We start from the raw sequence: 11,114 nt of genomic DNA, 5'->3' as shown, positions 1-11,114 counted from the left end.
TTTTTTTTGGTGGTACCGGGGATTGAGGGATTGAACTCAGGACCTTGTACTTGCTAGGCAAGCGCTTATTCTACTGAGCTATCTCCCCAGCCCTGGAGATGCAGCTTAGTACAGAAGTCCTGGGTTGGGTCTCTAATAACACACACACACACACACACACACACACACACACGACAAAAAACTTGAATAGACATTTTTCCAAGAAGATACACAAATGGCCAGTAAACACATGGAAAGATGTCCAACATCATGCCTGTAATCCCAGCACTCAGGGAGGATGAGGTAGCAGGATCTCAAGTTGGAGCCCAGCTGAGTACCTTACTAATTTAGTGAGACCCTGTCAGATAAAAATAAAAAGGGCTGGGGATACAGGTCAATGTAAAGGCCTTGGTTTTAGTCCCCAGTAGCACAAACACACACCTACACACAAAAAGGCAAATAAGCAAAATCAGAAAATAGCAAGAGTTGATAAGGATGTCAGAGATGGGAACTCTTGTACATTGCTGGTGGGAATGTAAAATGGTCCAGCTGCTGCCAAAAAGAGGATATTGTAGTTCCCCTACAAGTAAGCATAGAATTACCATAAGAACCAATCCTCCTTTTATGTATATCACTAAAAAGAACAGAAAGCAAGGACCTCAACAGCCATTCACAGCAGTGTTCACAACTGCCTAAACTGACAGCCAGCTCTAGTTTCCACGGGTGGACAAATAAATGGGATATAGAGGCTTGAATGTTGAATTTCTTCAACAAGAGAAGAAATTCTAACCCATTCACAACATGGATGCACCTTGAAAACATTCCATCTGCCAAGTGATATTAAGCAAGACACAAAAGGCCAAATATGATTCCCCTTATATGAGACCTCTACAACAGTCAGTACATAGAAAAGGTAGAACCGTGGTTCCCGGGGCTGAGGCAGGGACGTGGAGAGTTACTGTTCAACTGGCGTTATCTGGGAATAACGAAAAACTGCTGGAGATGGACAGTGAATGTAATTTAATGCCACTAAATTGTACCCTTAAAACGGCTGAGTAAATTTTATGCTACCTATTTTTTTTAACATGAGGGAGAAAACACGACTGTGCCCCCTAGTTATACACCAGAAGTCATACTCTGATCATCGAGATCGTTCACTCTTGCCCAAGGGACCTAGCAGTCTTCTGGGAGTAGCAGACAAGCAAACAGACAAAGTACAATGGGATAAATCTTCCAATAAAGTAATACAGGCTTTTACAGAAACACACAAGCAGCACATATAATCTAGTTTAGAGAGGTCAGAGAAGGCTTCCTGGAGAAAAGTGACATTGTGGCTGAAACCTGAAGGACAGGCTGCTGGAGTGGGGGATGACTAGAAAATAGGTAGAGTTTTAGGAAAAATTCACATGTTCAACAGACCAAAGACAAGGAAAATCAAGCCACTCGAGTGCTGCAAATAGTTCAGTGGTAGCAGCCTTTAGGACATTAGCTAACAGGTAAGCCCATGCCACATCAGGAAGGCAAAAAGGAGGTACTGAAGACTTAAATACAAAATGGCATCTAGGCTACACTTTAGGAAGGTTCTGGCTGCAAAGCGAAAGGGGAGGGTGGGGAGGAGAAGGGCTAGGCAGAAGACTGTTACAGCAACTCCGAGACAGTGATGGCCTGGCCAGGTAGCAACACAAGGGACGACAGACTGATCAGCCCTGTCAATGAGGGCAGAGAGCAAGGCAGTAGGAAAATCAGGGACGATACCCAGATGTTTGTCTTGGGAAAATGACGGAAGGCGGTGAAATTTACTAAGACACAGTAAATGAGACTCACAGCTCTGGGGTGAAGACAGCTTCACTTTTAAACACATAGAGTCTCAAGCGCTTTGGTATATCCATGTGGGGACACATATAGGCAGCAGGATATGTGGTTCTGAAGCTCAAAAGAAAGGCTTAATATAAGAACCAAAAGATGAGAAGAAGCCTGAGGACTACAAGCCAGCTCTTTAGCACAATGATATATAGCTCATTTGGAATTAGCCAGAGGGGCAGCTCTGTGCTGGGAGGAAGGTGGGTGGCTCTTATCATAGAAGAGAGAAATGCAGCCAGATGGATAGTTTACACTGTCCCCACTCCCAGGGCTCCTCCTTCCTCCAATGACAACTAGACGCTAGCCTGCCAATTTCCTACTTTGTGTCTTACAGATTTCATTTTAGAAAATCTAACAGTTCCAAAAACTGAAATAAAACAACTTTGTCAACCCTTACTTTTAACCATTTTAAACATGAAAAATTGCAGTCTTCAGCCTCTCAGTTACAGCAAGATCTGCCTTTTCCTCTCCCAGGTCTTGTGGTCTGTCCACCTGATGCATGTCAGTATGCATGTTAACTGAAAGCCGCTCCACACATTCCTCTGATTCCCTGGCTTTGCACACAGCAAGGCCACTCTTTTCTTTCTTTCCTTCTTTTTGGACTGGGGACTAAAACTAGGGCTTGCAGATGCTCTGTCTCTGAGCTGGCTGTGTCTTCTGCCTATGTACGCAGTTATTCCCAAGCCCACACCCAGCAAATTTTTCCAAAGCTGATATATCTGCCTCTATCAATAACTGGTGTCTTCAGAATCACTTTAATACACTTAGCTTTGGTTGACTTATCTTTGTCTTCCTGCAGAAACTCTCTGAGGGGTCTGATTATAGAAAGGCCTAACATGGATATAAATGTAAGATTAACCATGATATAAGTAACTTTACCAAGAGACACTTCTAAAACACTTATATTTTGAGTACTTGGATATTTTGGCATAAAAATACCTAGAAAGATCCATAGGTAAGAATCTTTCCTATTTAAATGAACAATTAGAATGGTATTATGTGTGTGGATATTGTCGCTATTTTGGAGACAGGGTCTTGCTAGTGTGTCCCGGCTGTCAGTGTTCTTAACACTTCACCACACTACTTGCTAGCAGCACTACTGCCCTTTTCCAGTGTTCCTTATAACAATAATGGTTCATAAAACTAATTAGCTGCCTGGACTCTGAGACGCAGAAAAGCTGCTTCTCTGAGAGAATTACCAAGGTTCAAAATGTAAAATATACAGGGGCTTAAATCAGAAAATGTGTTATATGATTCAAACCCTATCATCAAATAATAATGTGTTCAATAAAGGTATGAACACATGAACACACACATAGAAAATAAAACAAAGGCCTAGTACCATTCAGGTGACCCTCACTGCAACCATGACCAAGAATTCATTCTTACAACAAGCACTTCTTAGTGTCTACTATGTGCCAGTGGGGTAGGCTTTAGAATTTAGGAACTGATATCCGGGTACATTCTCTAAGGCATGGCCTGTCAGTCATGTTAGAAAGCAGACTTCTATACTGCATTAGTAGAAAGTTGGATTAAAGTTGTAAAGCTTTATTGTTTTCAATCAGTGAGTCTTTCTCAATTCTCACATGAAATGCCAATTAATAAAACACACAAAAGCATTTCTGTTCTGTTTGAAGAAGAGTCTGAGTCCAAAGTCAACCATATTTTTCTCAGAAAGCCCTAAAGACATTCTTACAGCATTACAATACTGAGATGGACATGCAAAACACAGGAATGTGGCTATGGGCTTTTCCAAAGCTAATAATATCTATGAAGATTATGACAGTATATATTGTCAGGAACCTTTTAAATACTATCTCCAGTTCCACAGCAGCCCACTTAAGGAAGTAGTGGTAGTTTCACTTTACAAGTGAGGAGAGAAAACCTATGAATTCCCAAAGTCACACTGGAGGCAGCCTCTCCAAAGCCCACATGTTCTCCCTATACCATGTGGCCCTGACGTGACCTAGACCAAGTACTAGAGTTGCCTACTTCAGAGGAGCTCTAGAAACAGGAAGATTTTTAAGAAAAATAAGAGAAATGATAACTTGCACAAAATTTTGCAATCCAATTAACATACAGGTTGCTTCACTGGCTGGAAAGAGATCGAGTCAAACCACAGTATACTACAGGAGTACTAAGTGCTAAGTCAAAATCTGCCAGGCCACCTAGCCTTGGTATGGCTGAAAGGTTTAAATTTAGGCACTGCACAAAGCCACATCAGGCTTGCACAGTTCTTGCTCTTCACTTGCCAAGCCAGTCACTAACAGATGGGGCAGAGACAGTTACTAAAGAATATTCTACTGACCACATTTAGAAACACTACACATACATCTAGGAGACTTAAGGGGAAGAGAAGATAGGCCAGCAAGTAGCTGCTGTGGTGGTTCTCAAGACCAGTGCAAGGAGAGACAAAAAACAAAATAGAACAGGAAAGCCAGGTACAGCTTCAACCATGGCAGTAATGAAATCCTCCTTATAGATTCTATGAGGAACAATACAAGAATACTTATCCAGAGCTGTTATTCAACTATAAGTATATAAATAGTAACACACACTCATTATCTCAGCTACTTGGGAGGTTAGGGAAGGAAAATTACCAAGTTCAAGGTTAGCCTGGACTACATAGCAAGACCCTGTCTTAAAAAAAAACAAAAACAAAAACAAAAAACCATGTTGGCCTGACCATGTGCTGCTAGGTAATCACAACCATGATGACGAACAGGGAAGATCTTTCTGAACAGATTGTTGTTCTGCTGGATCTTAGGAAATTGAGCTGACACAGTGACAAACTCTTCAAACAGTTACTGAGGCTACAAATTAATGCAACTTTATATTTACACAGTGCTTTTAACATTTACAGAGCATTTTCTCATCCTTCACCCCATCTCATCCTTGCTTTTGAGTTTAAAGGAGCAAATATTGTTAGATCCAAACTTCACAGAAAAGGTGTTTAGGGTTAAAGAGGTAGACTGACTTGCCTTGTACCAGAGTCAGTAACACAAGGACAAAGTATTAAAGTGGCCTGCCATCCATTTTCTAAGGAGGGAGAATTCTTTCCCCATCGAGTTTAGCTTAAGAGATCCATCAGTAGAAAGAGCTGGACATGGTGGCACATACCTGTAATTTCAGCACTGAGGAGGCCAAAGTAGGAAGGTGGCCATGAGTTTGAGGCTAGCCTGGGCTCTATAAGCAAGTTTAATGCCAGCCTACAATACACAGAGAGACCTTGTCTCAAAATAAAAACAAAAATAGATAGGAAAAGAAAATGGAAAGCCCTCTAAATAACAGTAATGATACTGACAGTGATGATAAAGGGGCTAAGGAAAAAATCTAGAAATGCAGCTGGTGCAGGAGAACACTGCCTAAGACATGGCTGATGGCTTAGGAACCCTAAAAGAAACAGCACAGCTGTCACATGGTATAGTTAAAAAATCTACTTTTTAGGAAGTCTAGTGATACAATATCCAATGTATCTTCTCTTTAAGAATCTTCTGGTAAAGATCTGAACTGTTTACTAAGTCTATTGGAATTGAATTTGAAACTGTGTGTGCATTGTTTCTGCTGTTTTCTTTTGTTTTATAGCAACAAGACAAAAAGCAAGGTAGTTCTTATAAAGTCCAAGTCACACTTGGGTTATGCTGACAAGTGGCGAGCAAGGCGTGGGCTGGAATTCGGTTTTCTCCTTTGCACTCCATTACTTCCTATAACACTACGCTGACACCAAGCATTGTGGACATGACGCAGGGCATGCACCGGTCTTTTCAGAGGCATCCATCAGCACAGCCAATAATGTCCGTAAGAAACATTGTTTCCTGACAGCAACCAAAGCAGCATGCACCCCAATAACATTAATAACAGGTTTACAGCTACTTTCCAACTGGAATCTCCTAGCCACAGTGTGACAGGCGCACAAAGGGCAAGTGACTTGCTCAAGGTCATAGTGATAGTAAGTAGCACGGACTCAATCCCAGGATTTGACTCTTAGTTGTATGTGCTTTTCCACACAGGCTGATGTTTCTTATTCACGAAGTGTTAAGGTGGGGCAAGCACTGTTATAGTAAGATAGGAAATATATCTCTAAATCTCACTTGCAACATATTGACTAAACTTGCTTTTACTCTCATACTTTTCCCTAAGATGGTCAAAGTTTTCTCTCTCATTTACTCAGAGAAGACTGGACTAGCCAAAGATCCTCCAGGAAAAGTCACAGCAGAAACTGTGCACAATTGCCATGGTGGCTCCACTACTGTTAACTACTTGACTGGTGATGAATGGCTCTGACTAACTCTCCAAGCTGGCAAAACCTATGCAACCTCAGGGATAGTACAGTAATCTTTACTGATGGACTCAGCTAGAACTTGCTATGAAATCTGGGTTTGATAACCATGGTTCCCTTCTGCTCACAAGTCATCAGACTTTCGCTGCTTGTTGAATAAAGTTTCAACTCTTTAAGTGAGCACTCAGGGCCCCTTTCAGCCTACTAATAATCATCCTCTGCTTGTATCTTGGCTTCATGAAACCATTCCCACTTCTACTGTATTTTTCCACTCCTACACATTGGTTGTACCATTCCTTATGCCTGAATGCTCTTGCCTATCTTTGGTTGGGATAGTTTTTCTTATTCTCCCAGTCAAAATCTCTCCCTCAATGTTTTACATCATTTCTAAAATATAACTTTAGTTCTATGTTTCATTTTCCATAACTGATTATAAGTGCCTGAGAGGAAAAGTGAGCTTTTAATCACTATAGTCTCCACAGTCCTTGCCTTGCACTGTGCTTTGCCCATGAACAACACAGGTGGCTACAGGATCATTGTGACAGAAATGAAACTGGTATCTCACTATTATCATAAGCAAAACAATGACCATATTGGTAAGCAAACTGATCCTACTATCTCTTAAACAATAAATCCAACAGTTGGAAATCGTCTATATCTAAGAGAACCAGGGCTCACATAACTATGTAAGTGAATTTCTCTTCTTCACTTCTCCACACATACATAGTCTAACATCTCTATGATGAAAGTTAGATGATGATTTGGGAATGTGATGACTGTTGATAATAAAGCAAAGCAGTCCCCTGTGAGCTAAAGTTTCCAGCTTTTATTCAGCTTACTAGGTGGAAAATTGTAATGACTGAGTTGGGCAAAATAAGCTTCCTTACTCGTAACAGAGATAGGGAGGGGTAAGACAAGTCGAGGAATTCTATAAAAACTAGATTATTAAAAAGCAAACACACAAGACAATGGTTACTTGTGGGGTACAGTTAGTGATCAGAGAGTAGATGGGAGGCATTTGGGTTGCTCTTCACTAAAAATTTATCAAACTGTATACTCATGATTTGTGCATTGTTGTATATGTGTTAAAATAAATATTGATAAAGTTTATCCAGTATTAAGAAATCAGGTTGGGAATGTAGTTATGTGGCAGAGCAGGTGCTTAACATGAGAGAAATCCTGGATTCAATCCCAAGCACCAAGAGGAGAGAAGGAACCAGACCATTTAGACCAAGATTTAAAAATAATATTTAATATCATATAAAATGAAGGAAAACCGATGTCACCTTATTTTATTTTTTAATTGGAACTTTTTTATATATTTATTTTTTTATTGAGAAATAAATATAAATGAGACAGTTTCACAGCTGATTAATAGGATAGTTTTGATAGTCAATACACTGTACATTGTTATCTTCTTAGTGGTTAACCATAGTACAAGAAGCAGACAGGATATTCTGTCCAAACACTGTTAGTACACCTCTTTCTTCTCATTGAGTTAAGCAAAAGTAGCTGTAAATTTATCCTAACTATTTTGTATATATAAATACAAAATGACCTTTCCTTTGTATCTTTTTTTAAATTTAAATTTAATTTTTTTTTGTCCTGTCAGAGGTGAATATTCTATTGGCATCTAAATACTACAGGTGTTTGAATTCAACTAAACAATCTAACACTGTCTAGCAGCCTATAATATTAATGGGTTATCCTCAGAAGTTATTGACTTGAGCCTTTTACAGCTCATCATATTAATATGGATTTACTTTATATACCTCATTTTTATACTTTTCTGCTAGATGGTTAAGACCAAGATATAGCAAGACCTATATACCAAGGAATGTAACTTTTGTGTCTGATAAGGTCAGCCAAGTACTCTCAGGATTTATCCTGTAGCCCTGTACCGCCTTTTGTACATCCTTTTGTCAGTGTCAGACATGAGGATGAGTCACGGCCATTGCTTGACCAATTTGCTCTCTGTGAAAGCTTGAGAAAATGTTTTTTCTCTCCATGTGACTCTCCCCAGGCTCACTTTAGATCATCGAACACATTCCTCTGTAGCTGCATAATCTTCTTGATCAGAAAATTTGGAGCGCAACTGAGTTACATGTTGTTATAGTACAGGTTCTCCTGTGTCCCGAGTCTTCACTGACCTTGAAAGGCTAGGGCCAAAATGTTGGCTAACCATGCAGCCCTTCCTTTTCTCCAATTTTGATCTGCTCACTTAGGTTGTTAACCCTCCAGAAGAGAAGCTAATTATTAACCTGCAACATATGCAGTTCAGTTCACCCTATCTGTCGAAATATCAAACATTTTGGCATATTCTGGAACAGGTATTTTCCATCAGATATTGATATGTTGAACTTTAAGTCCTTACAGAATATGAAGGAAAAATAATTATATAAAAGTAGAAAGAAGCATTTACATATTTTTACAAAGAAATTTAGAAACCTGACCATATATGGAATTGTAAGTCCTTATTTAGGGAGACAATATGATTTTTACAGATGTGGGTCTGGTTTATTTCACTAATAAGTATCTTCAAGGGGCATCCACTTAAATATGAAGGCTTCAAGTTTATCATTCTTTATAGCTGAGTAGTACTCCATTATATAGTACTCCACATCTTTTTCAACCATTCCACATGTAATGTCACCTTTTTAAAGCTATTATTTTCTCAATCTTGGCAATGATTACTTCATTTTCCCCCATTTCCTCATTCATTAGTTCTAGTAGCACATTGACCTTTAAAGCTCTGGCTTTTCACTTCTCCACTTGAGAGTTCTAGAGAGTATTATTCACATCTCACTACTCAACCTATCTTTTCTGTGCATGGTAGAAAACCTAGCTTAAAGTTCCCCACTAAATGATTCAGTTGCCAAAAGTAGGTGCTTTAGACCACTGAGCCATCTCACCAGCCCCAGTTGTGACCTTTTCATTCATCCATTCAATTAATTACTTACCAGTGCTTTCTATGTATAAAACACTGTGCTAGGCACTGGGAATAAATGAATTATGAATATAGTACCTGCGCCCCATCAGCAGAAGTACATGGATTACCAGCCAGTTATAATACAGAGGCACACAGCACTAAGGTTAGGTACAGGAGAGTCCCGAAACCTAGAAATGCGTGCGTGTGTGTGTGTGTGTGTGTGTGTGTAGGGGGAAGTGGTTATAAAAATGATAGCTGAGAAGGAAATCTGTTTTATGAACATATAAGAACATGTGAAGTCCTAGGAATAAGACCAACAGAAAAGTGTGACAAAATTTATCTGCAGTTTGGTCTAATTGATCTTGAAGCCTATCAGATTTCTTCTAACTAGGTTGGGGTTTTGCTGTTGTTGTTGTTTAATTGGTCCTTGGGATTGAACTCAGGACCCTGTACTTGCCAGGCAGGTGTTTATGCTGCTGAGCTATATCCTCAGCCCCTATTTCTCTCAACTAGAAAGTGGTAACCATTGATAATCATTCTGTTAGTCTTTGAAACTCACTATTTGAATTAATATGATTTTATATAACATTAAATAGTGTTCTTTCACTCTAAAAATCCCATAATTTTCCCCACTAGCTTTTTTTCCCCACTAGATTTTAAAACAAAAAGTTTTCCATGTAAAACCATGATCAAATTAAAGTATTTGAAAATTATAGCGAGTAAAAAATTTGAGGGAAAACTGAGTAGCTTTGGCTCTACAGTCTCATTTGGTAAACTCTTTAACAAAAATATTGCCATTTTTCCTAGTTATAAAAGTAATACACAGTGCTTGGCGTAGTGGCACACGCCTGTAACCCCAGCACTCAGTAGGCTCAGGCAGGAGAATCACTGTGAGCTCGAGGTAGCCTGAGCTACAAAGGCCAGCCTGAACTGCACAGTGGAACCCTGTCTCAAAAAAACAAAAAAATGTTTTAAATACACATTTTGTTGCAGAAGACTTACAAATATAAAAAATAGAAATGATTTATGAGCCTAATAACTAAGTTTGTAAAAACTTGCTTTGCCTATAATTTTTAAAAACTGAGGTAATTAATACCCATATATATCTTAAATCTTTTTATTATAGCTGGTTTTATTAAATAATTCAAGTATTAAAAAATACATAGTGGGGCTGGTGAGATGGCTCAGTGGTCTGGAGCACCTACTTAGAACAGGCTTGGCAAAGCACAGGGACTGCGGTTCAATCCCCCAGCACCACATGCCAGCCAGCCCGCCCTGCTCCCTGGGGGCTGAGCTGGCCACACACACACACACACACACACACACAAATAAAATTAAAAAATAAATAAAAAATAAAAATCTCAACTGCTTTAAAAAAAATACATAGTGACCAGTGAGGTGGCACATTATCTATAATCCCAGCACTTAGGAGGCTGAGACAGGAGGATCCTTGTGAGTTCAAGGCCAGTCTGGATTTCAAAGTGAGTTCAAGGCCAGCCTGGACAGCACATCCAGACCCTGTCTCAAAAAGCCAAAAAACAAAAGCATAGACTTTTACAGATGCAACTGAAATGCTCTCTTTTCCATACAATCCTCTTTATTCTCCTGAAAAGCAACCACTATCCAGGTGGCCAGGGAGATGGCTCAGTAGAATAAGCACTTCCCTGGCAAGCACAAGGGCTTGAGTTCAATCCCCAGTTCCGCAAAAAAAAAAAAAAAAAAAAAAAAAAACCAACCACTATCCAATTAGGTGTTTTTTATTCTCTAGGTTTTAGAGTATTAACACATAAACAGTGCATATAAATACAATATAGAAGACTGCATTATATATTTTAAAGTTATTCTTTTTTGCTAAAGAGACAGGGTCTCTAAATGTTGTCCAGGCTTGTTTTAGATTCCTGGGCTCAAGCAAGAGTTTTGAGCCTCCCAGTACTAAGACTACAGGCATGTGCCACTGTACCCAGCTGAAACTTGTGAATAAGTGCATACTACTAACTGTATTGAACCTTGCATTTTTCTCTTCCACGTTATGTTGACATCTGTTTCTTCAGCCATACTCTCCTCTAC

General features: G+C 39.4%; 1 protein-coding gene across 1 annotated transcript in view; it reads right to left on the bottom strand.

Annotated features, from left to right (window-relative positions):
* The window catches only part of Scn8a (sodium voltage-gated channel alpha subunit 8), a 138,710-nt gene extending 133,346 nt beyond the window's left edge, over nt 1-5,364 (bottom strand). The window contains exon 1 of the mRNA XM_004637833.2: nt 5,280-5,364. The gene's annotated coding sequence lies outside the window, so the exon portion shown is untranslated. The remainder of the gene's footprint in view (nt 1-5,279) is intronic.
* Nucleotides 5,365-11,114: the final 5,750 nt, after the last annotated feature.

This window comes from Octodon degus, unplaced genomic scaffold (genome assembly GCF_000260255.1).
Source record: "Octodon degus isolate 3935 unplaced genomic scaffold, OctDeg1.0 scaffold00093, whole genome shotgun sequence".
Taxonomy (NCBI): Eukaryota; Metazoa; Chordata; class Mammalia; order Rodentia; family Octodontidae; genus Octodon; species Octodon degus.
This window is presented reverse-complemented; position numbering and strand designations above follow the sequence as displayed.